General features: G+C 45.6%; 1 protein-coding gene across 1 annotated transcript in view; it reads left to right on the forward strand.

Annotated features, from left to right (window-relative positions):
• Positions 1-22,035, forward strand: part of LOC120978569 (potassium channel subfamily T member 2-like) — a 1,475,081-nt gene that overhangs the window by 1,231,338 nt on the left and 221,708 nt on the right.

Consider the following 22,035-nt stretch of genomic DNA (forward strand, 5'->3'; position numbering starts at 1 on the left):
TGCTAATCAAAAAAATAAAAAATACTTCGTATCCTCAACTGGGTTGTGAATTGCGCCTTGTGTCCACCCGCTCACTGCATGAACCCAGTGCAGACGAGCACCCTCTCCATACACCACAATTCGCACCAACGTGGCGGCTTGGTCAACTTGGACGTTAATCGGCTGCACCAACCCACATCACCCCACGATTTTACCTCCACCAGAACTGTACTACCAAAAGTACAACCTAACCAAGGTGAGTAGCAACCACTCACCCTGGCTAGGAACAAATAACAACATATCTTGTCAACCACCACCTATGAGCGCCTTCTCCCCTTTTCTCTTTGGCCATCTAATCACATTATCCCTAAAACTAACAGAGAAAAAAAAGACTAACTAAAAAAAGTGAAAAAAAAGTGGAAAAAAAGAGAAAAATAATTGAAAAAAAAGTAAAAAAAAGTTAAAAATATATTCAAAACCGCTGATCAACTGTCCGAAGTTGATCAGCGGTGGGGTGTGCAATGTTCTAACAGTGGCCGGATGCTAAGAGTGCTGGCCACAGTCAGCGTACGCACACTAAACAAAAATGTTGGGGAGGAGGGGGCAAGCGGCAGCACCCCTGGGGGGTCTAGCGTCACACAGCTGTGATGTGGACCCCAGACACCCTACTTAGGGTGATGCAATAAAACTTTTTTCACACTAACTTTCCCTTTATTATCCCTGCCTAGCCCAACCTTTTCCTAAACTTTCCCTAATTACCTGCTGATCAGATGGGGGGTGCTGGGGCACAGATTAGGTCATGGGGGGCAAGGATGGGTCCTGGGGCACAGATGGGGTGATGCTGGCTCAGATCCCACCGACGTGCAGGCAGCGCTCCTCTCTCCTCCGCTCCGGGACACAAAAGGAGGAGGAGAGGAGCGCTGGCAACATTTGAATCTCCCTCCGCCCGCCCACCTACCTGGGAGGGGATGTCACCGTCACCTCTCAGGATCGCAGGATGATGATTGGTGGGGTAAAATCATACCACCGATCACCATCCTGTTCCGGGTTATCGGGTCCTCAGAGACCCGAATAACCCGGAAACGCAGCAAACCGCAGGTCTGAATTGAAATCACCGAAATGGGGGGGGGTCACAGGACCCCCCGACGCATCTAGCCAAGTTGCCCACTCAATGATTTGAGCAGGCACTGGGTTCCGATCACCACCCGCCGGGCGGCGGTGATCGTAACTATACACGACGTACCGGTACATCATGTGTCCTTAAGTACCAGGACAACATGCCGTACCGGTACGTCATGTGTCCTGAAGAGGTTAAACACAACTTAAGATGGTTGAGATGCACTCTTTGTGGTGCTCTGTTTTCTTTAGTGATTTTATAGACATCACTCTTACCATTAGGAATAGCTGTGATGAGGTAGGGTTCTCTTTCCAATTTGCTATCCAGCTTGCTAGTGCAATAGTTATTTCTCAGCCACACATGGTTACCAATTTCTAAAGGTTCTGCTTTAGCAGACTAGTTATAGTCGTTCTATTTGTTGCATGCATTTGCCATACGGACTTGGAATATATCCTGGGCATCAGCTAGGCGTTTTTGATGTTCACTCACCCAATCAGTTTGTGGTAAAAGATTAATTGAATCTCGAACTTGCACATCCAGGGTGTGATCTGCAGGCAACTTTCCTTGATGGCCAAACATAAGATAATACGGAGTATTTCCAGTAGTACAATGGATGGTATTGTTGTAAATATACACAATTGAGGTAGTAAAGTTGGCCACTCTGTTCTCTTAGCAGGTGGTACAGCCCTCAACATTTCAATTAAGGTTTGATTCATTTTTTCACAAAGTCCGTTACCTTGAGGATGGTAAGCTGTTGTTCTGATCTTCTGACAATTGTGAAGTGAACACAGTTCATGGAACAGTTGGGACTCGAAGGCAGATCCTTGATCTGTAAGAATCTTTTCAGGGCGTCCATAGGGCAACAGGAAGTTTTTCCAGAAAACATCAGTGGTTTTGGCTGTCAAGTCTTTAACAGGTACGGCTACTACAAATTTGGTGTAGTGATCAATTATTGTCATGGCATAGGTATACCCTGATCAACTTGGTTCTAACTTTACCTGATCAATAGCCACTATTTCTAGAGGTGTTTTACTTACGATGGGATGCAATGGTGCTCTTTGATCATGTCTTTCATTTCTCCCAATGGCACAAGTAGAACATACTCGACACCAATTTTCAATATCTCCTCTCATTCCAATTCAATAAAATCTTCTGTGGATAGTAGCCTCGGTTTTTTTTTACCCCAAAGTGTCCGGATCTATCATGGTACATTTTGAGGATGATTCTTACATCTCAGCGTGGTATTAGGATCTGGTACAGCCGATCGTTGGTGATTGGATCTAGGGTTCTTCTTAACATTAATCCCTTTTGCATGAAGAGTTGCGTTCGGTGTCTCCATAGCTTGAGTAACTCTGGGTCTGCATTTCTCCTGCAAATTCTTTCCGGGGTTCTTCCACTAGTGAAGAAGTCTTGAAGTTCACCTAAGACTCTGCTTTCTGACTGCAACTTGATCCAACTTTTTTTTTCAACTTGGGATTTTGGCTCTGTCTGTTGTTGGAATTGGAAAACTTTGTTACCTTTGACGGTGATGACATCTTGTTGGGCAAAATGTCGGTAAAAAGCAGGCATCTCTACTTATTCCCATACGTCTATCTGTTCAGTAGGATCTTCCCTGGTAGGCAGGATATAAAGCATCCGCATTTTCATTTGACTTGCCTGCTCTGTACTTGACAGTGAAGTCGTAGTTGGCAAGACGTAAGGCCCATCTTTGTTTTAAGGCTCCTAACTTAGCTGTGTTGAGATGCGCCAGTGGGTTGTTATCAGTATAGGCCACAAATGGGGTTGCTGTGAGGTAGTCTTTAAATTTTTCAGTGACAGCCCAGACAAGTGCTAGGAATTCTAACTTGAAGGAACTGTAATTCTGGTAATTTTTCTCGGCACCTCTAAGAGATCTGCTAGCATAAGCAATTACTTTCTCTTTAACTTCTTGCACTTGAGACAGGACAGCTCCCAGGCCTCTCTTAATGCCATCAGTGTAGAGATCGAATGGCTGTTGATAATCTGGATAGCCCAAGATAGGTGGTTCTGTCAACTTCTTCTTCAGGAGTTGGAAAGTGATATCTCTTTCTTCATTCCATTCAACCTGTATCTGGGATTTCTGGTACTTTTGAGGATGTCTGCTCAGGAGCCCTTGTATCGGTTCAGCAATCTGAGCGAAATGAGGGATTAAACATCTGAAGTATCCTGCAAAACTAAGAAAACTTCTCACCTCTTTTACTGTGGTAGGAGTAGGCCAATTCCGGACTGCAGCTATCTTCTCTTGGCCTGGCTTGACACCTTCAGAACCGACAACATGTCCCAGGTACTTGACTTCTGATTTTAGTAGATAGCACTTAGATGGTTTGATTTTGAGTCCATGCTTGATGAGGACTTGGAAAACTTATGCAAGATGTTTTAAGTGATCCTCGTAGGATTTTGAATAGATGATTACATCATCCAGGTATAGCAGGACAGTTTTAAAGTTCTTGTGGCCTAAACAGCGTTCCATTTGTCTTTGGAAAGTACCAGGTGCATTGCAAAGTCCAAAAGGCATGTAGTTAAATTCAAATAGGCCCATAGGGGTAGTAAATGTGTTTTTTTCCCCGTCTTCAGGGGCCATAGGTACCTGCCAGTACCCACTGGTTAAGTCCAGGGTATTAAAGTAAGCTGAGGATCCTAATGCTGTCAGGGACTCCTCGATTCTTGGTAAAGGATAGGCATCCTTGTGGGTGATTTGGTTAATCTTCCTATAGTCCAAGCAGAATCGAATGTTACCATCTTTCTTTCGGACAAGGACTAGAGGTGCAGCCCATGGATTATGGCTGTCTTGGATCATGTTTGAATCTTTCATTTCTTGGATCATCTGTTTCACAGATTGGTACATTGTCGGTGGTATAGGCTGGTACCTTTCCTTGATTGGAGGATGTGAACCGGTAGAGATGGTGTGCTTGATTACACTGACTTCACGATAATCTGTAGGGTGTTTACTAAAGGCATGATGATGCTCTTGCACAACCTTTAAGACTCCTTCAATTTGTTCCTCAGGGGTAGAGGTATCTTCCACGTTGAGTTCTTTCCACCATAATGTATCTGAAGGATGGTTTTGTGGATTTAGGCTCTGAGCAGATTGTTCAGTGATAGCTACAGGTACACTGATAACATCTTGGAAACTGACTTGTAGCAGTTAGGCCACAGGGCAGTGCTTGTTCAAAGCTATACTATGATCACTTAAATTCAGAAGACGAATAGGCACTTTACCCTGAGATACAGTCACTAGGCTTCTTGCAGCTCGGACTAAAGGATGGTCTTCTAGAGTGATGGGTTCTACCAGGGCCTGATAGTCTTGGCCTTGGATCCCAAGAACAGCTCGGCACAACAGGAGTGTTTCGGTATTTGGTTTAAGGATTACTGGTTGGTTACCTCGACTGCGGGCACAGCAAATCTCTCCTTTCTCATTGGCAAATTTCTGTTAGGCACTTAACACACGGATAGCCTGTTGTATCACCTTTTTGAAGGCAGGCGCAGCGGTAGGCATAGATTTGTGAAAAGCTTCAAGCATTTCAGCATAACAATTCTTAAGGACATGCATCCCTAGGACTACCGGAAGGGTGTTATCTTCCCTGACCTGCACAACAATGATACCTTGCTGGGGTAGTGTAGTTCCTCTTACTAGGACAGTTGGCTCCCAGTAACCATGGACTGGTACGGGTTTGCCGTTGCTGGCTATAAGACTCCGCCAGGATTCTGGTGTTTGTGTTAACTGGTTCTGATCCCAGTATTTCTCAAATGCCGACTGTTGAATTGCTGTGACTTGAGACCCGGTGTCTAATAAAGCGACAAAGGGAACCCCATTTATTTGAAGAACCACTTCTGGACGGGATCCTACATATCTGGGCATACAGCGGGGATCTTCTGGACCCACTAGTTCCCCTTCAAAGAGCGGTCCTTGACCTCGAGGGTTGCCCTTTTAACTGCCAGCACATCATTTCTGTATGGCCTGGCTTGTGACTGTATGTGCAAGTGGGTCGTCTCCGAGCACTGAAGCGGTCAGGATGGTGTCCACCCGAATTTCTGGGAAATGTCTCTTTATAGACTAGGAAAGTGGAACTTGGATGCTGAGCCGCTAACATCCTTAACTGACTTTTTAAGGCTTCTGTACTAACACCTTTAATGAATTGCTCCTTAAGTGTCTTATCTTCATTTTCCGCTTCATGGGGGTCTACCTGTACCACAGCTCTGAGGGCTTCCTGTAATGACAATGTAAAGTCTCTGAGTGACTCACCAGATTGCTGTTTCTTGCTGAAGAACCTCATATTGACTTCAGACACAGTCTTGGGTCCTTCCAATTGTGCAAGCAGAATTTCCATTTGTTGCTCTACTGTAACAGGGTACAACCTGAATATAGCAAGAATCTTTTCTTTAAAGTCTCTTAAAGTGTGAGCTTCCCCAGAGTATCATGGGAACCAGGGTGCCCCAAAGTAGTAAGGCATTGTTAAAGGCATCATACTTGGTGCTGCAGCAGCCGGTGATGCATCAGGACCAGCTGTGGCTACTGCAGGAGACCTGTTGAGGTCAGGCTACACATTTATCTTCCTGCACCGACATAGTAACAGTGGATGCTTAATAAAACGTACATTACACAAGGCTTTACGCACTTTTTAAGTTGCGTTGGGATGGGCCACCTTTGTTTTGTGGGTGTATGGCCCTTTAAGAATCGCGGTGCCAGCCAAATACGGTACTTAGTAGGGCAGCTGGTGTATACAAACAGTCCCGGCAATGGTCTCTCTCTAGCCCAGTTATATACAGATTCCGTGGAGGATGGCTGGTATTCGCCTTCCCTTTCCTCCCGTTTGCTTACATGCCAAGTCTCGCGTCTTTTGTCGGACGTGCGTACGCAAGTCACGCTCCCCTCTTGTGTACGGCTCCTCCCTCCAGAGTGTCTGACAATGTTTTACATACAAGGCCGGCCTTCCCTGGTCACTACAATGAAGGTATAATGGACCGTCCAAGTTATTTTGCATATAGAGGTGGCACTCAATTTTCCTGCCAAGCAGGGGATTTTGCAGAGTGATAGCACAGTAGTAATTTAGATATATACTTCAGGGGCCATTTTCGGTGCAAGAGAAAGTCAATTCAATCACAGCAAGCTGTTTTAGTGACACAAAAATCAGCAATTTCTTCAGTTTTAACAGTGCAATTTCAAAGTAAACAATTGGCACAGTCTATCCATGCAGTTTTTAAGTGGTTTAAACAGTTCTTTAGCCCAATAAAACAGTTAAACAAATAAGGCTCATTCACATAAGGCACAGAGGATATTGATCCTGTTCGTGACGCCAATTTTAAATGCAATGTGCCAGTCTGCAGGGGTAGAACACGTGAGGTTCACGGTGGGCCGAAATGTACAAACAGTTCATCGGTTACTCTCGGTTTAGCAGATGCCTTCCTGAGCCAGCAGTGCAGTAAAGGACAGCACTGGATTCTCCAGGGCACACTCTTTTACAGGGGACACCGGCCAGGTGGTGATCGAGGTGCCCTTGATGGTGATTGGGTTTCTGAGTGCTTGTGCGGCTGGGCCCCTGACTTAGGTAATGTCGTGACGCCAGCACCTTGATGGTGCAAAATGTATTGAGTGGTAGTATGGAGTTTGAAAAATGAGGCAGGTTTGAATCCAACTGAGAACTTTACTATAACCAAGTTATTGATAACAATTTGCATCCAGTTATATAACAGTCTCTGATACACGTGCAAGTTGGATGTGATGAATCCCAGTAACAGGCTGTACTTGTAGGTCTGTCTCAGGCTATGGTAGGAAGTTATGTACTCACTGATATTCAGTCCTTAATCTGGTTCTGTTTCTCCAGCTTATTAATAGTGAGGCTGCTGGAAGCTAATAGATTTTTCACCTTGAATCCAAAGGTCCTTAAAGCCTGGTAAAATGGCTGTTGTCCTTTATGTCTTTATCCACTCTTTCTCACTTGAACTGTCTTTCACTAAACACAGCAAGAAGCTGCACTCTCACTCCTTCAACTCCTACTCCTTCTCTCCCTACAACTAGGCCTGAACTGAGGTATATATATCCTAGTGCTAACCCTATCTTGTGGTGGAATGTGTGTAGTGCACCTGACAGCCTGGTAACAGGGATTTCACATAAGGATCAAATACAGTATGATGCAACATATGACAAAACAAGCTTTTGCAGTGCCCACGTACACTAGTGGGGCACTCCACAAGGTGACAATGTTGGCACTACTTTATTTTCAAAGGTCCCTGGGACCCACTATGCCCTTTTATTTCATGTGCCAATTAAAACTTAATGTTTATTTTGTCTACATTAGAATTTCCAACATAGTAAATCGAAAGAAAAAAATAATGTTTTTTTTTTAAAATGTCAATTGTTACATGGTTATCGATTAATCTCCCTATTATAACCGCTAAAGCTTTTTAGTCTCACTCAGGGTTTGGCAGCTTTTCACTAGCTGCCCTTTCCTTCACTGTCTATTAGTACATTAAAGTTGCATGCTAGCCTCTTTACAAAACTTTTCACTAGCTGTCCTTTCCCTCACTGTCTATTAGTACATTGAAGTAGCCAGCTAGCCTCTTTATAGATCTCCATGTATACACTCTGTCTAAAACTGACTTAAACTGTGCCTCCCAACAAGTTTCTCCAAGACAATGGCATCTTCAGGAGATATGGGCAACTTGCCCAGAAATAAATGGTGTTAGAAAAAGTTGGCACTATCGCCCTGCATCAACATATGCAGCGTTGCCATGCAGTGGCCTGGGAGAACCATGGCTCTGACGTGGTGGTCCAGCCTGCTGCAGCAACCTCTGCATCACCCAGTGGCACTCACCTGGTTTCAGGCAGTCAAGGCTCCACCACCTCAGCCGCAGTCTGGAGCTGTCTGTCCTTCCCGTCATCTGCTGGTCCTGATGCTCCTGCTCCTCCTTTATATTCCTCGTCAGTCATTCCATCAGCAATCGATCACCTAAGCCAGGGATGGGCAAACTGCGGCTCTCCAGCTGTTGTAAAACTACAACTCCCTTATGCCCAGTCTGCCTACAGCTATCAGCCTACAGCAGGGCATGATGGGATTTGTAGTTTTACAACAGTTGGAGAGCCGCAGTTTGCCCATCCCTGACCTAAGCCATTGCCAAGAGAGAATGGTATACAAGCACTCATCCAATGGCGCAGAATCTGAACGTGCTCCTGTCCAAGTTGCTGGTGCTGCAGTCCCTCTATTTCCAAGTAGTGAACTCTGCACCTTTCAGAGAACTGATGGCTTGTGCCGAGCCGAGGTGGAGAGTCCCAAGCCATAATTTCTTTTCGAAAAAGGCAGTATCAGCCCTGCACAAATATGTAGAACAGAAGGTGGGCCAATCCTTGAGCCTGTCGGTGTGTGCCAAAATGCACTGCAGTGCCGACAATTGAAGCTGTAACTGCGGAAAGGGACAGTACATATCCTTTATGGCCCACTGAGTCAATGTGGTTCCTGCACAGCCACACCAGAAACTTGGCCAGGTGACGACGCTTCTGCCTCCACATTGCCATGCCGTTGGTCCAGCGACAATGTCCGCCTCTGCCTCCTTATTCTCCACCGTGTCCTCAGTCTCCACTCCAGAGACAATTCACAATGCCCCTCCAGCATACCACATGTGCAGGGCATGGCAGTGTTACACTGTTGTGCACCTTGTTTGCCTTGGCAAACAGAGTCACACAGGGGAGGAACTACTCTGTGTCCTTCAGCAAGAAATCAATTCCTGGCGTTCTCCCCAAAAACTCAAATTCGGAACCATTGTGATCGACAATTGGAAGAACATTGTGTCGGCGCTGTGTCAGGGAGGGCAGAGAAATGCGCCCTGCTTGGCACATGTGTTTAATCTGGTTGTCAGACGGGACGTGGCTTGGCTGCCGAGTCTGATGGACGCTTAACCCAGCAGCTCCTGCACAGCAGCGACTCATAGCCAGCATTGTACCTCTAATTCCACCTGGATCAGCTTGAAAAGAGGCCCACCCATCTTTAAGAAAAATGGGGAAACCTAAAAGACTGCTTCCGAGGGTTAACAGTGAAAATCTGGAGAAATACTTTGATAAAGGAAAAATCCAAGATGGTGCCCGGAGCCCTGGAACCGCTACAACTCCCGCCTCACCACCGCTGAGCACACCATCTCCGGCACAGGTCTTAGGACATTTCTCCTCCATTTCTCCTCCTGCCCACCTGGACCCCTCTCACCTCAAAACGCCTCCATTTCGCACTACCCCAGAAGACATCAGAGTGGTAGGATTGGGACATCATAATACCCAAGATGGCACCGCAAACATATCCAGCTCGCCTTCCTCTAGCCCACAGAAGAGGAGACCAAGAATAGAGCTACCTGATGATTACCAGGTTAGTCCGGTTGCCTCTCCTCAAAACCTGGCATCTCAAGAGGCAGATTTATTTACCAATTACCCAGTCTCAGATAAACTAGTGTCAGAAGACACTCTAAAACAAATGCTGCTAGCATTAAAATCATCAATGCAACATGATCTAGCAGCCATAATTGCTCCCATGTCTGCTAAATTGCAAAACGTTGAGCAGAGGGTGACGCATATTGAGTATAAAATGTCGGACTTTGCAACATCCCAAAATGAAGTAATTGATGCTCACAATGATATGGCAGACTAAATGGAAAATATTAAGCTAAAAATGGCAGACTTAGAGGATCGTTCACGACGGAACAACATTAAATTCCGCGGCATCCCAGAAGATATTACTAACATAGAACTGTCTTCTTATATTCAGAAGCTTTTTGTGTCCCTTCTCCCTAAGCTCTCTCCTCAAGAATTAATTGTTGACCGAACTCATAGGGTTCCAAAACCAAAACATCTGGGACCAGATTTTCCTAGAGACGCGTTAGTACGCATCCACTTTTTTCCTACAAAGGAGGCAGTGATGCTGGCAGCCAGAAAACTGGGCACCCTCCCGGCTCCCTACCAATCCATTCGATTGTATACAGATCTCTCTGCGGCCACTTTGAAACAGCGCCGTGATCTATTACCTATAACGCTCTCCCTGCGCAAACACAAATTTGCTTATAAATGGGGATATCCTATGAAGCTACTTATATCTAAAGATGGATGCTCTCACTTAGTCCGAAGGGAAAAATCTTTTGAAAGGCTGGCAAATTTCCATCGCCACTCCAGTACACAATACTCCCCATATCCATCCTTCTCAAAAGTGATCTTTATAATTGTCTTCTCAAGGACTTTTCCTGTCCACTTGAAAGATACAGTCACTATTCTTCCCACCACGCTGAAATGCCGTTTGCAGATTCCACGTGGGCAAGGCGTGAAGATTTCAAGAGATCAGGATGCAGTTATCTCCTCTTCTTACTTCAGCAGATTTAACAAGTGACTGTTACCTACTATATATTTATATTTGGTTCTCTATCCAGTAACCACAGGTGGCCTAGCACTCATTTCAGCTACATTCATATTTATAGCTATCATTGGTGCTTCTCCTGTTATGTTCTATTCAGCCAAGTTTGAATCTGTTCCTATACTTGGCTTCGACATGGAACTTTTGCCCCTCTCGGTAGACAAAACATACTGTCTACTTCAGTTTTTATTTTATTTTCCTTTTATTTTCCTCAGAATTTTTCTAGCAATGCTTCACTTTGTAATGTTCTTAAATATGCTTATATCTCACTCAGGTCGTTATGAGCAGTGCAGCAGCCGCCTTCAGCACAATGGATCAAGATCATGGGACTGACAATTCTCTCTCTCAACTCCAGGGGGTTAAACTGTCCACAGAAAAGGGCTTATCTTTGGAAAGAGGCGATGTCTGGTAAAGCTGACGTACTATGTATTCAGGAATCTCACCTGTTGCAGAAAGACGCATACAGGATTGGACACCGCTTGTTCCCAACTATAATTCATTCCCATAATGTACAGTAAAACAGAGGAGTATTTATTGCTGTTAAAAACTCAGTGTCCTTTTCTCTAACCTCACAGGTGGTAGATCCATGGGGCATATACGTTGTCTTGGTATGTGTGGTGAACAATATCACTTACACTTTTGTGAACATTTACGCACCAAACGAACACCAGATTTCCTTTCTACACAGAGTTATGAAGAAGGTCCACAAAATTAAGCAAGTTAAATTAATCATCTGTGGAGACTTCAACTCAATAGTGGACCCCTCTCTTCACTCAACTAATCCCTCCAGACGCTCTCCTATAGGCTTAGCAGCTTTTCTTCACTCCAAAGGCTTCATAGACGTCTGGAGGGCTCAGCACAGCCAGGAAAGCTACTACACCTTCTTATCCACCCCACACCTCTCTTACTCTAGAATCGATATGTTTCTAGTAGACCAAACGACCCTTTTCCATACTTTAAGCTCATCTATTGGTGTTATCAAATGGTCTGATCATGCCCCTATTCTACTCCAGTTGGCAGAACAATTTCAATCCTCTCTCCCTCCAGTTTGGAGGAGCAACCCATTCATCCTCTCCCATCCCAATCATAGATCTGTAATTACCAAAGCCCTTCAGGAATACCTTCAATTAAATGCAAATTCAGTCCCTGATCCATACATAGTATGGCAAGCCCATAAAGCATACATCAGAGGTATCCTAATAAAATTGAACCATATAGAAAAGAAAAATAGGGAAAAATAACTTACCGATATATTAGCTAGAATCTCTACCCTAGAAACCAGGAATAAGCAACTCCCTTCTTTAGAGACAACAAATGATCTGCGCACTGAAAGGGATAAATTAATGCATCTCCTTAATAATGACTTTACTAAGTCTCTCTTGCGCACTAAGGCTAGATACTACGCACAAGGAAACAAAGCAGGGAAACTACTAGCCTCAAAACTTAAGCACCAGCAGGCAAAATCTAGAATCCCCTTTCTTTTACATCCTATAACTAAAGCAAAACTTATTGACCCAAGAGATATAGCGGAACAATTCCGCCTCTACTACAATGACCTATACAATCTTAAGGATAGCTTATCCCTTTCAACTGATTATGAATCACTAGTACAAGACTTCATAGACAGAGCTAAACTACCCGGGCTTTCCCAGTCCCATGTAATTGTCACACTACCCAAACCTGGCAAATCCCTGGACTCGCCCCAAAATTTTAGGCCAATTTCCCTTTTGAACTTCCCCAATTAATAGGTGATGACCAATCCGGTTTTGTGAAAGGCAGACAGGCATCGGATAATACAAGACGCTTGTTCAATATTCTTAATGTTGGTTACCCTGGACGCAGAAAAGGCGCTTGATCGCCTTCATTGGCACTACATTTTTTTTGTCCTTGAATCCATGGGTTTTTCTGGCCCTATTATTCAAGCAATCCGTGGTCTATATTCAGACCCTATAGCAAAAATTTTTGTCAATGGTGTACTCTCAAAAAGCTTCCACATTACTAACGGTTCCCGGCAGGGATGCCCTCTCTCCCCACTTTTATTTATTTTAGCCCTAGAACCTCTAGATCAACATATTCGCCTCTCTCCCGATATACACGGACTGCGAATAGGATCAATGTCACATGTAATATCACTATATGCTGACAATATTATCTTAACAATGACTAAACCTAGCCATTCATTAAGCCATGCATTTTCAATCATCTCCCACTATGGCTGTCTTTCGTACTACAAAATTAATAACTCCAAATCCCAAGTACTCCCTATTAACATTCCTCTAACAGAGCTAAGAGTCCTAAAAAATATGTTTCCGCTTGATTGGCAAACATCACACCTCCCTTATTTGGGAATCAAACTGTCCTATCCTTGTTCACTCGCATACCAACATAATTATGTACCCCTCCTCGCCACTATGTCGAAAGATTTTGCAAACCTTAGCATGCAAGAGATCTCATGGGTTGGTAGAATAGCATCATTTCAAATGATGACTTTACCTAAGCTTATCTACCTTTTCCGGGCACTACCAATTCCAGTACCTGATTCCTTTTACAACGAAGCTCAAAAAATTCTCAACAGTTACATATGGAAATCTAGATGTCCCAGATTGGTCCAATCCATTATGTTCAGAAGGAAACAGGCTGGTGGACTAGGCCTTCCCTCCATCAAAGACTACTTCCACACTATTAATCTCTCTTTTACTAGAGAGTGGTGGAATCCATCATCAGCAAAACCATGGGTTAATATGGAATACCTTCTAACCCCAAATGGATCGTTGAAAGATCTACTCTGCCTATCTCTATTAAAACCTAAGAGTGTTGACCATCATTTGATTATGGTGAAACATGCCATCAAACTATGGTCTAAGTTCCACTTATCACAGGGTATAGCCAATCTCACATATTACCACATGTATCGATAAATACCCTAAGTTTGTACATAAGTAACATTGATCTCTCATCCTGGTCTGCGGCTAGCATTCTATCTTCCGCTCAACTAGTGGAAAACTCAGTTATGATTTCTTTTGAACGAATGTGCCAAATATACCACTTACCTACTTCCCAATTTCTCTCTTATATGAGAATAAGCCACTGCCTCAGCAGTCTCCTCCTCTCCCCTCCTAAATCCCACCCAGAGGTGGTTAGGATTTTCCAGTCACCTTCTCTATTTAAACATCATACTACTCATCATTAGTGTTGATCACGAATATTCGAATTGCGAATTTTAATCGCGAATATCGGCACTTTGAGAATTCGCGAATATTTAGAATATCGCAAAATATATTCGTAATCGCAAATATTCGATTTTTTTTAAAATACCAGTTCATGCGAATTTTTATGTGAATTTTCGCAATCAAGAAAATAATGCCTAGAGATCATGAATTCGCGAATCCTCGAATATATGGCGAATATTCACCCAAATATTCGCGAAATATTGCGAATTCGAATATTGCCCCTGCCGCTCATCACTACTCATCATTTATACAACATATTAAATGACAAGTCCAAATTTATCAAATCTCCTCCCTTATTGAAATGGGAAAGCAAATTACAATTGTCATTTCCAGAGGAGAGATGGGCTGAGGCAGTCCGATTTATTAGGGCTACATTTAAATGTGTTACACATTATGAAGCCGGGATTAAAACCCTTCTTAGATGGTATTATACTGCTCACCGCCTAAGCATCATATACCCAGGAACTTCGGCTTGTTGCTGGCGTAAATGTGGTATTACCGGTTCACTTCTCCACATTCTTTGGGCATGTCCTAAACTCATTCCATTTTGGTGTTCGATTTTCGATCTGATAGCACAAACTACTGGTATCCGGGTATCTCCATCCCCCGCATTAGCTCTTCTATTCCTTTATATAGATGATCTTCCATATGATGAAAGACGTGTTATAGGTAGGGATGAGCGAACCCGAACTGTATCGTTTGGGTTCGTACCGAATTTTGGGGTGTCCGTGACACGGACCCGAACCCGAACATTTTCGTAAAAGTCCGGGTTCGGGTTCGGTGTTCGGCGCTTTCTTGGCGCTTTTTGAAAGGCTGCAAAGCAGCCAATTAACAAGCGTCATACTACTTGGCCCAAAAGGCCATCACAGCCATGCCTACTATTGGCATGGCTGTGATTGGCCAGTGCACCATGTGACCCAGCCTCTATTTAAGCTGGAGTCACGTAGCGCCGCACGTCACTCTGCTATGATCAGTATAGGGAGAGGTTGCAGCTGCGACGTTAGGGCGAGATTAGGCAGATTAACTCCTCCAAAAGACTTCATTCTGTGATCGATCTGCAGCTGTGGATCATTGAAGTGCTATTATTGACTTGCTCACTTTTTTGAGGCTGCCCAGAGCGTTTTTAGATCACTTTTTTTCTGGGGTGATCGGCGGCCATTTTGTGACTTGTGGTGCGCCAGCACGAGCTATCACCAAGTGTATTTAACCATCGATAGTGTGGTTATTTTGTGCTATATCCTACATCAGCTGCAGGCTGAGCCTGTGTCACCGAAGTGCATTTAACCATCAACAGTCTGGTTATTTTTTGGCCATATACTACATTAGCTGCAGGCTGAGCCTGTGTCAAAGAAGTGCATTTAACCATCAACAGTCTGGTTATTTTTTGGCCGTATACTACATCTGGTGCAGGCTGAGCCTGTGTCACCCAAGTGCATTTAACCATCAACAGTGTGGTTATTTTTTGGCCATATATTACATCAGGGGCAAGTTGAGCCTGTCACCCAGCGCCTAAAAAATAGACCTGACATTTCTATTTAACCAAATCTGCACAGTTTTAGCTGGTCAAGTTATTTGTAGTGACCGTAAAAGCAGACTTTTTGTTCTGGGTTGAAAAAGCATTCCCAAATTTGCCATTCTGAAAATTACTAGTTTGTGGTATTTGAGGCCTACTTGAAATCTATCCCAAAAAGAAAATCTTACATTGAAGGTATTGATAGTGTGATTCAGAAAAACCTAAGACACACGCTAGCGTGCTGATAGAAGTGTCATTCTGTGATTAAACCTATAACTGTCACACAGCGCAAAAGAAAACAGGTCTCACATCTCTATTCAACCAAATCTGCACAGTTTTAGCTGGTCAAGTTATTTGTAGTGACCGTAAAAGCAGACTTTTTGTTCTGGGTTGAAAAAGCATTCCCAAATTTGCCATTCTGAAAATAACTAGTTTGTGGTATTTGAGGCCTACTTGAAATCTATCCCAAAAAGAAAATCTTACATTAAAGGTATTGATAGTGTGATTCAGAAAAACCTAAGACACACGCTAGCGTGCTGATAGAAGTGTCATTCTGTGATTAAACCTATAACTGTCACACAGCGCAAAAAAAACAGGTCTCACATCTCTATTCAACCAAATCTGCACAGTTTTAGCTGGTCAAGTTATTTGTAGTGACCGTAAAAGCAGACTTTTTGTTCTGGGTTGAAAAAGCATTTCCAAATTTGCCATTCTGAAAATAACTAGTTTGTGGTATTTGAGGCCTACTTGAAATCTATCCCAAAAAGAAAATCTTACATTGAAGGTATTGATAGTGTGATTCAGAAAAACCTAAGACACACGCTAGCGTGCTGATAGAAGTGTCATTCTGTGATTAAACCTATAACTGTCACACAGCGCAAAAAAAAAACAGGTCTCACATCTCTATTCAACCAAATCTGCGCAGTTTTAGCTGGTCAAGTTATTTGTAGTGACCGTAAAAGCAGACTTTTTGTTCTGGGTTGAAAAAGCATTCCCAAATTTGCCATTCTGAAAATAACTAGTTTGTGGTATTTGAGGCCTACTTGAAATCTATCCCAAAAAGAAAATCTTACATTGAAGGTATTGATAGTGTGATTCAGAAAAACCTAAGACACACGCTAGCGTGCTGATAGAAGTGTCATTCTGTGATTAAACCTATAACTGTCACACAGCGCAAAAAAAAAACAGGTCTCACATCTCTATTCAACCAAATCTGCGCAGTTTTAGCTGGTCAAGTTATTTGTAGTGACCGTAAAAGCAGACTTTTTGTTCTGGGTTGAAAAAGCATTCCCAAATTTGCCATTCTGAAAATAACTAGTTTGTGGTATTTGAGGCCTACTTGAAATCTATCCCAAAAAGAAAATCTTACATTGAAGGTATTGATAGTGTGATTCAGAAAAACCTAAGACACACGCTAGCGTGCTGATAGAAGTGTCATTCTGTGATTAAACCTATAACTGTCACACAGCGCAAAAAAAAAACAGGTCTCACATCTCTATTCAACCAAATCTGCACAGTTTTAGCTGGTCAAGTTATTTGTAGAGACCGTAAAAGCAGACTTTTTGTTCTGGATTGAAAAAGCATTCCCAAATTTGCCATTCTCAAAATTACTAGTTTGTGGTATTTGAGGCCTACTTGAAATCTATCCCAAAAAGAAAATCTTACATTGAAGGTATTGATAGTGTGATTCAGAAAAACCTAAGACACACGCTAGCGTGCTGATAGAAGTGTCATTCTGTGATTAAACCTATAACTGTCGCACAGCGCAAAAAAAAACAGGTCTCACATCTCTATTCAACCAAATCTGCACAGTTTTAGCTGGTCAAGTTATTTGTAGTGACCGTAAAAGCAGACTTTTTGTTCTGGGTTGAAAAAGCATTCCCAAATTTGCCATTCTCAAAATTGTTGTGAACGGGAACAATGAGAAAAACATCTAATAAGGGAAGCGGGCGTGGACATGGTCGTGGTGGTGTTAGTGTACCCTCTGGTGCTGGGAGAGGACGTGGCCGTTCTGCCACAGCCACACGTCCTAGTGAACCAACTACCTCAGGTCCCAGTAGCCAGCAGAATTTACAGCGATATTTGGTGGGGCCCAATGCCGTTCTAAGGATGGTAAGGCCTGAGCAGGTGCAGGCATTAGTCAATTGGGTGGCCGACAGTGGATCCAGCACGTTCACATTATCTCCCACCCAGTCTTCTGCAGAAAGCGCACAGATGGCGCATGAAAACCAAGCCCATCGGTCTGTCACATCACCCCCATGCATATCAGGGAAACTGTCTGAGCCTCAAGTTATGCAGCAGTCTCTTATGCTGTTTGAAGACTCTGCTGCCAGGGTTTCCCAAGGGCATCCACCTAGCCCTTCCCCAGGGGTGGAAGAGATAGAATGCACTAACGCACACCCACTTATTTTTCCTGATGATGAGGACATGGGAATACCACCTCAGCACGTCTCTGATGATGACGAAACACAGGTGCCAACTGCTGCGTCTTTCTGCAGTGTGCAGACTGAACAGGAGGTCAGGGGTCAAGACTGGGTGGAAGACGATGCAGGGGACGATGAGGTCCTAGACCCCACATGGAATGAAGGTCGTGCCACTGACTTTCACAGTTCGGAGGAAGAGGCAGTGGTGAGTCCGAGCCAACAGCGTAGCAAAAGAGGGAGCAGTGGGCAAAATCAGAACACCCGCCGCCAAGAGACTTCGCCTGCTACTGACCGCCGCCATCTGGGACCGAGCACCCCAAAGGCAGCTTCAAGGAGTTCCCTGGCATGGCACTTCTTCAAACAATGTGCTGACGACAAGACCCGAGTGGTTTGCACGCTGTGCCATCAGAGCCTGAAGCGAGGCATTAACGTTCTGAACCTTAGCACAACCTGCATGACCAGGCACCTGCATGCAAAGCATGAACTGCAGTGGAGTAAACACCTTAAAAACAAGGAAGTCACTCAGGCTCCCCCTGCTGCCCCTTCTGCTGCTGCCGCCTCGGCCTCTTCTGCTGCTGCCTCGGCCTCTTCTGCTGCTGCTGCCGCCGCCTCGGCCTCTTCCTCTGCCTCTGGAGGAACGTTGGCACCTGCCGCCCAGCAAACATAAGATGTACCACCAACACCACCACCTGCGTCACCAAGCATCTCAACCATGTCACACGGCAGCGTTCAGCTCTCCATCTCACAAACATTTGAGAGAAAGCGTAAATTCCCACCTAGCCACCCTCGATCCCTGGCCCTGAATGCCAGCATTTCTAAACTACTGGCCTATGAAATGCTGTCATTTAGGCTGGTGGACACACACAGCTTCAAACAGCTCATGTCACTTGCTGTCCTACAGTATGTTGTTCCCAGCCGCCACTACTTCTCCAAGAGAGCCGTGCCTTCCCTGCACAACTAAGTGTCCGATAAAATCAAGTGTGCACTGCGCAACGCCATCTGTGGCAAGGTCCACCTAACCACAGATACGTGGACCAGTAAGCACGGCCAGGGACGCTATATCTCCCTAACTGCACACTGGGTAAATGTAGTGGCGGCTGGGCCCCAGGCGGAGAGCTGTTTGGCGCACGTCCTTCCGCCGCCAAGGATCGCAGGGCAACATTCTTTGCCTCCTGTCTCCTCCTCCTCCTACTCAGCTTCCTCCTCCTCTTCTTCCACCTGCTCATCCAGTCAGCCACACACCTTCACCACCAACTTCAGCACAGCCCGGGGTAAACGTCAGCAGGCCATTCTGAAACTCATATGTTTGGGGGACAGGCCCCACACCGCACAGGAGTTGTGGCGGGGTATAGAACAACAGACCGATGAGTGGTTGCTGCCGGTGAGCCTCAAGCCCCGCCTGGTGGTGTGCGATAATGGGCGAAATCTCGTTGCAGCTCTGGGACTAGCCGGTTTGACGCACATCCCTTGCCTGGCGCATGTGCTGAATTTGGTGGTGCAGAAGTTCATTCGCAACTACCCCGACATGTCAGAGCTGCTGCATAAAGTGCGGGCCGTCTGTTCGCGCTTCCGGCGTTCACACCCTGCCGCTGCTCGCCTGTCTGCGCTACAGCGTAACTTCGGCCTTCCCGCTCACCGCCTCATATGCGACGTACCCAACAGGTGGAACTCCACCTTGCATATGCTGGACAGACTGTGCGAGCAGCAGCAGGCCATAGTGGAGTTTCAGCTGCAGCACGCACGGGTCAGTCGCACTGCGGATCAGACACACTTCACCACCAATGACTGGGCCTCCATGCGAGACCTGTGTGCCCTGTTGCGCTGTTTCGAGTACTCCTCCAACATGGCCAGTGGCGATGATGCCGTTATCAGCGTTACAATACCACTTCTATGTCTCCTTGAGAAAACACTTAGGGCGATGATGGAAGAGGAGGTGGCCCAGGAGGAAGAGGAGGAAGAGGGGTCATTTCTAGCACTTTCAGGCCAGTCTCTTCAAAGTGACTCAGAGGGAGGTTTTTTGCAACACCAGAGGCCAGGTACAAATGTGGCCAGACAGGGCCCACTACTGGAGGACGAGGAGGACGAGGAGGAGGTGGAGGAGGATGAGGATGAAGCATGTTCACAGCGGGGTGGCACCCAAAGCAGCTCGGGCCCATCACTGGTGCGTGGCTGGGGGGAAACACAGGACGATGACGATACGCCTCCCACAGAGGACAGCTTGTCCTTACCCCTGGGAAGCCTGGCACACATGAGCGACTACATGCTGCAGTGCCTGCGCAACGACAGCAGAGTTGCCCACATTTTAACGTGTGCGGACTACTGGGTTGCCACCTTGCTGGATCCCCGGTACAAAGACAATGTGCCCACCTTACTTCCTACACTGGAGCGTGATAGGAAGATGCGCGAGTACAAACGCACGTTGGTAGACGCGCTACTGAGAGCATTCCCAAATGTCACAGGGGAACAAGTGGAAGCCCAAGGCGAAGGCAGAGGAGGAGCAAGAGGTCGCCAACGCAGCTGTGTCACGGCCAGCTCCTCTGAGGGCAGGGTTAGCATGGCAGAGATGTGGAAAAGTTTTGTCACCACGCCACAGCTAAGTGCACCACCACCTGATACGGAACGTGTTAGCAGGAGGCAACATTTCACTAACATGGTGGAACAGTACCTGTGCACACCCCTCCACGTACTGACTGATGGTTCGGCCCCATTCAACTTCTGGGTCTCCAAATTGTCCACGTGGCCAGAGCTAGCCTTTTATGCCTTGGAGGTGCTGGCCTGCCCGGCGGCCAGCGTTTTGTCTGAACGTGTATTCAGCACGGCAGGGGGCGTCATTACAGACAAACGCAGCCGCCTGTCTACAGCCAATATGGACAAGCTGACGTTCATAAAAATGAACCAGGCATGGATCCCACAGGACCTGTCCATCCCTTGTGCAGATTAGATATTAACTACCTCCCCTTAACAATATATTATTCTACTCCAGGGCACTTCCTCATTCAATACTATTTTTAATTTAATTTTACCATTATATTGCGGGGCAACCCAAAGTTGAATGAACCTCTCCTCTGTCTGGGTGCCGGGGCCTAAATGTGTGACAGTGGCCTGTTCCAGTGGTGGGTGACGTGAAGCCTGATTCTCTGCTATGTCATGAAGACTTATTCTGTGCTGACATGAAGCCAGATTCTCTGTTACGCGACCTCTCTTCTCTGCCTGGGTGCCTGGGCCTAAATATGTGACAGTGGCCTGTTCCAGTGGTGGGTGACGTGAAGCCTGATTCTCTGCTATGACATGAAGACAGATTCTGTGCTGACATCAGGCCAGATTCTCTGTTACGGGACCTCTCTCCTCTGACTGGGTGCCTGGGCCTAAATGTGTGACAGTGGCCTGTTCCAGTGATGGGTGACGTGAAGCCTGATTCTCTGCTATGACATGAAGACAGATTCTGTGCTGACATCAGGCCAGATTCTCTGTTACGGGACCTCTCTCCTCTGCCTGGGTGCCTGGGCCTAAATGTGTGACAGTGGCCTGTTCCAGTGGTGGGTGATGTGAAGCCTGATTCTCTGCTATGACATGAATACAGATTCTGCGCTGACATAAGGCCAGATTCTCTGTTACGGGACCGCTCTCCTCTGTCTGGGTGCCGGGGCCTAAATGTGTGACAGTGGCCTGTTCCAGTGGTGGGTGACGTGAAGCCTGATTGTCTGCTATGACATGAAGACTGATTCTGCGCTGACATAAGGCCAGATTCTCTGTTACGGGACCTCTCTCCTCTGCCTGGGTGCCTGGGCCTAAATGTGTGACAGTGGCCTGTTCCAGTGGTGGGTGACATGAAGCCTGATTCTCTGCTATGACATGAAGACAGATTCTGTGCTGACATCAAGCCAGATTCTCTGTTACGGGACCTCTCTCCTCTGACTGGGTGCCTGGGCCTAAATGTGTGACAGTGGCCTGTTCCAGTGGTGGGTGACGTGAAGCTTGATTCTCTGCTATGACATGAAGACAGATTCTGCGCTGACATAAGGCCAGATTCTCTGTTACGGGACCGCTCTCCTCTGTCTGGGTGCCGGGGCCTAAATGTGTGACAGTGGCCTGTTCCAGTGGTGGGTGACGTGAAGCCTGATTCTCTGCTATGACATGAAGACAGATTCTGTGCTGAAATGAAGCCAGATTCTCTGCTATGGCATGAAGAGACTGATTCTGTGCTGACATGAAGCCAGATTCTTTGCTATGGCATGAAGAGACTGATTCTCTGCTGACGTGAAACCAGATTCTCTGCTATGGGACCTCTGTCCAATTGATATTGGGTCATTTATTTTTTTTTATTTTTTTTTTAAATTAATTTCCCTATCCACATTTGTTTGCAGGGGATTTACCT

This window comes from Bufo bufo, chromosome 9 (assembly GCF_905171765.1).
Source record: "Bufo bufo chromosome 9, aBufBuf1.1, whole genome shotgun sequence".
NCBI classification, from domain to species: Eukaryota; Metazoa; Chordata; class Amphibia; order Anura; family Bufonidae; genus Bufo; species Bufo bufo.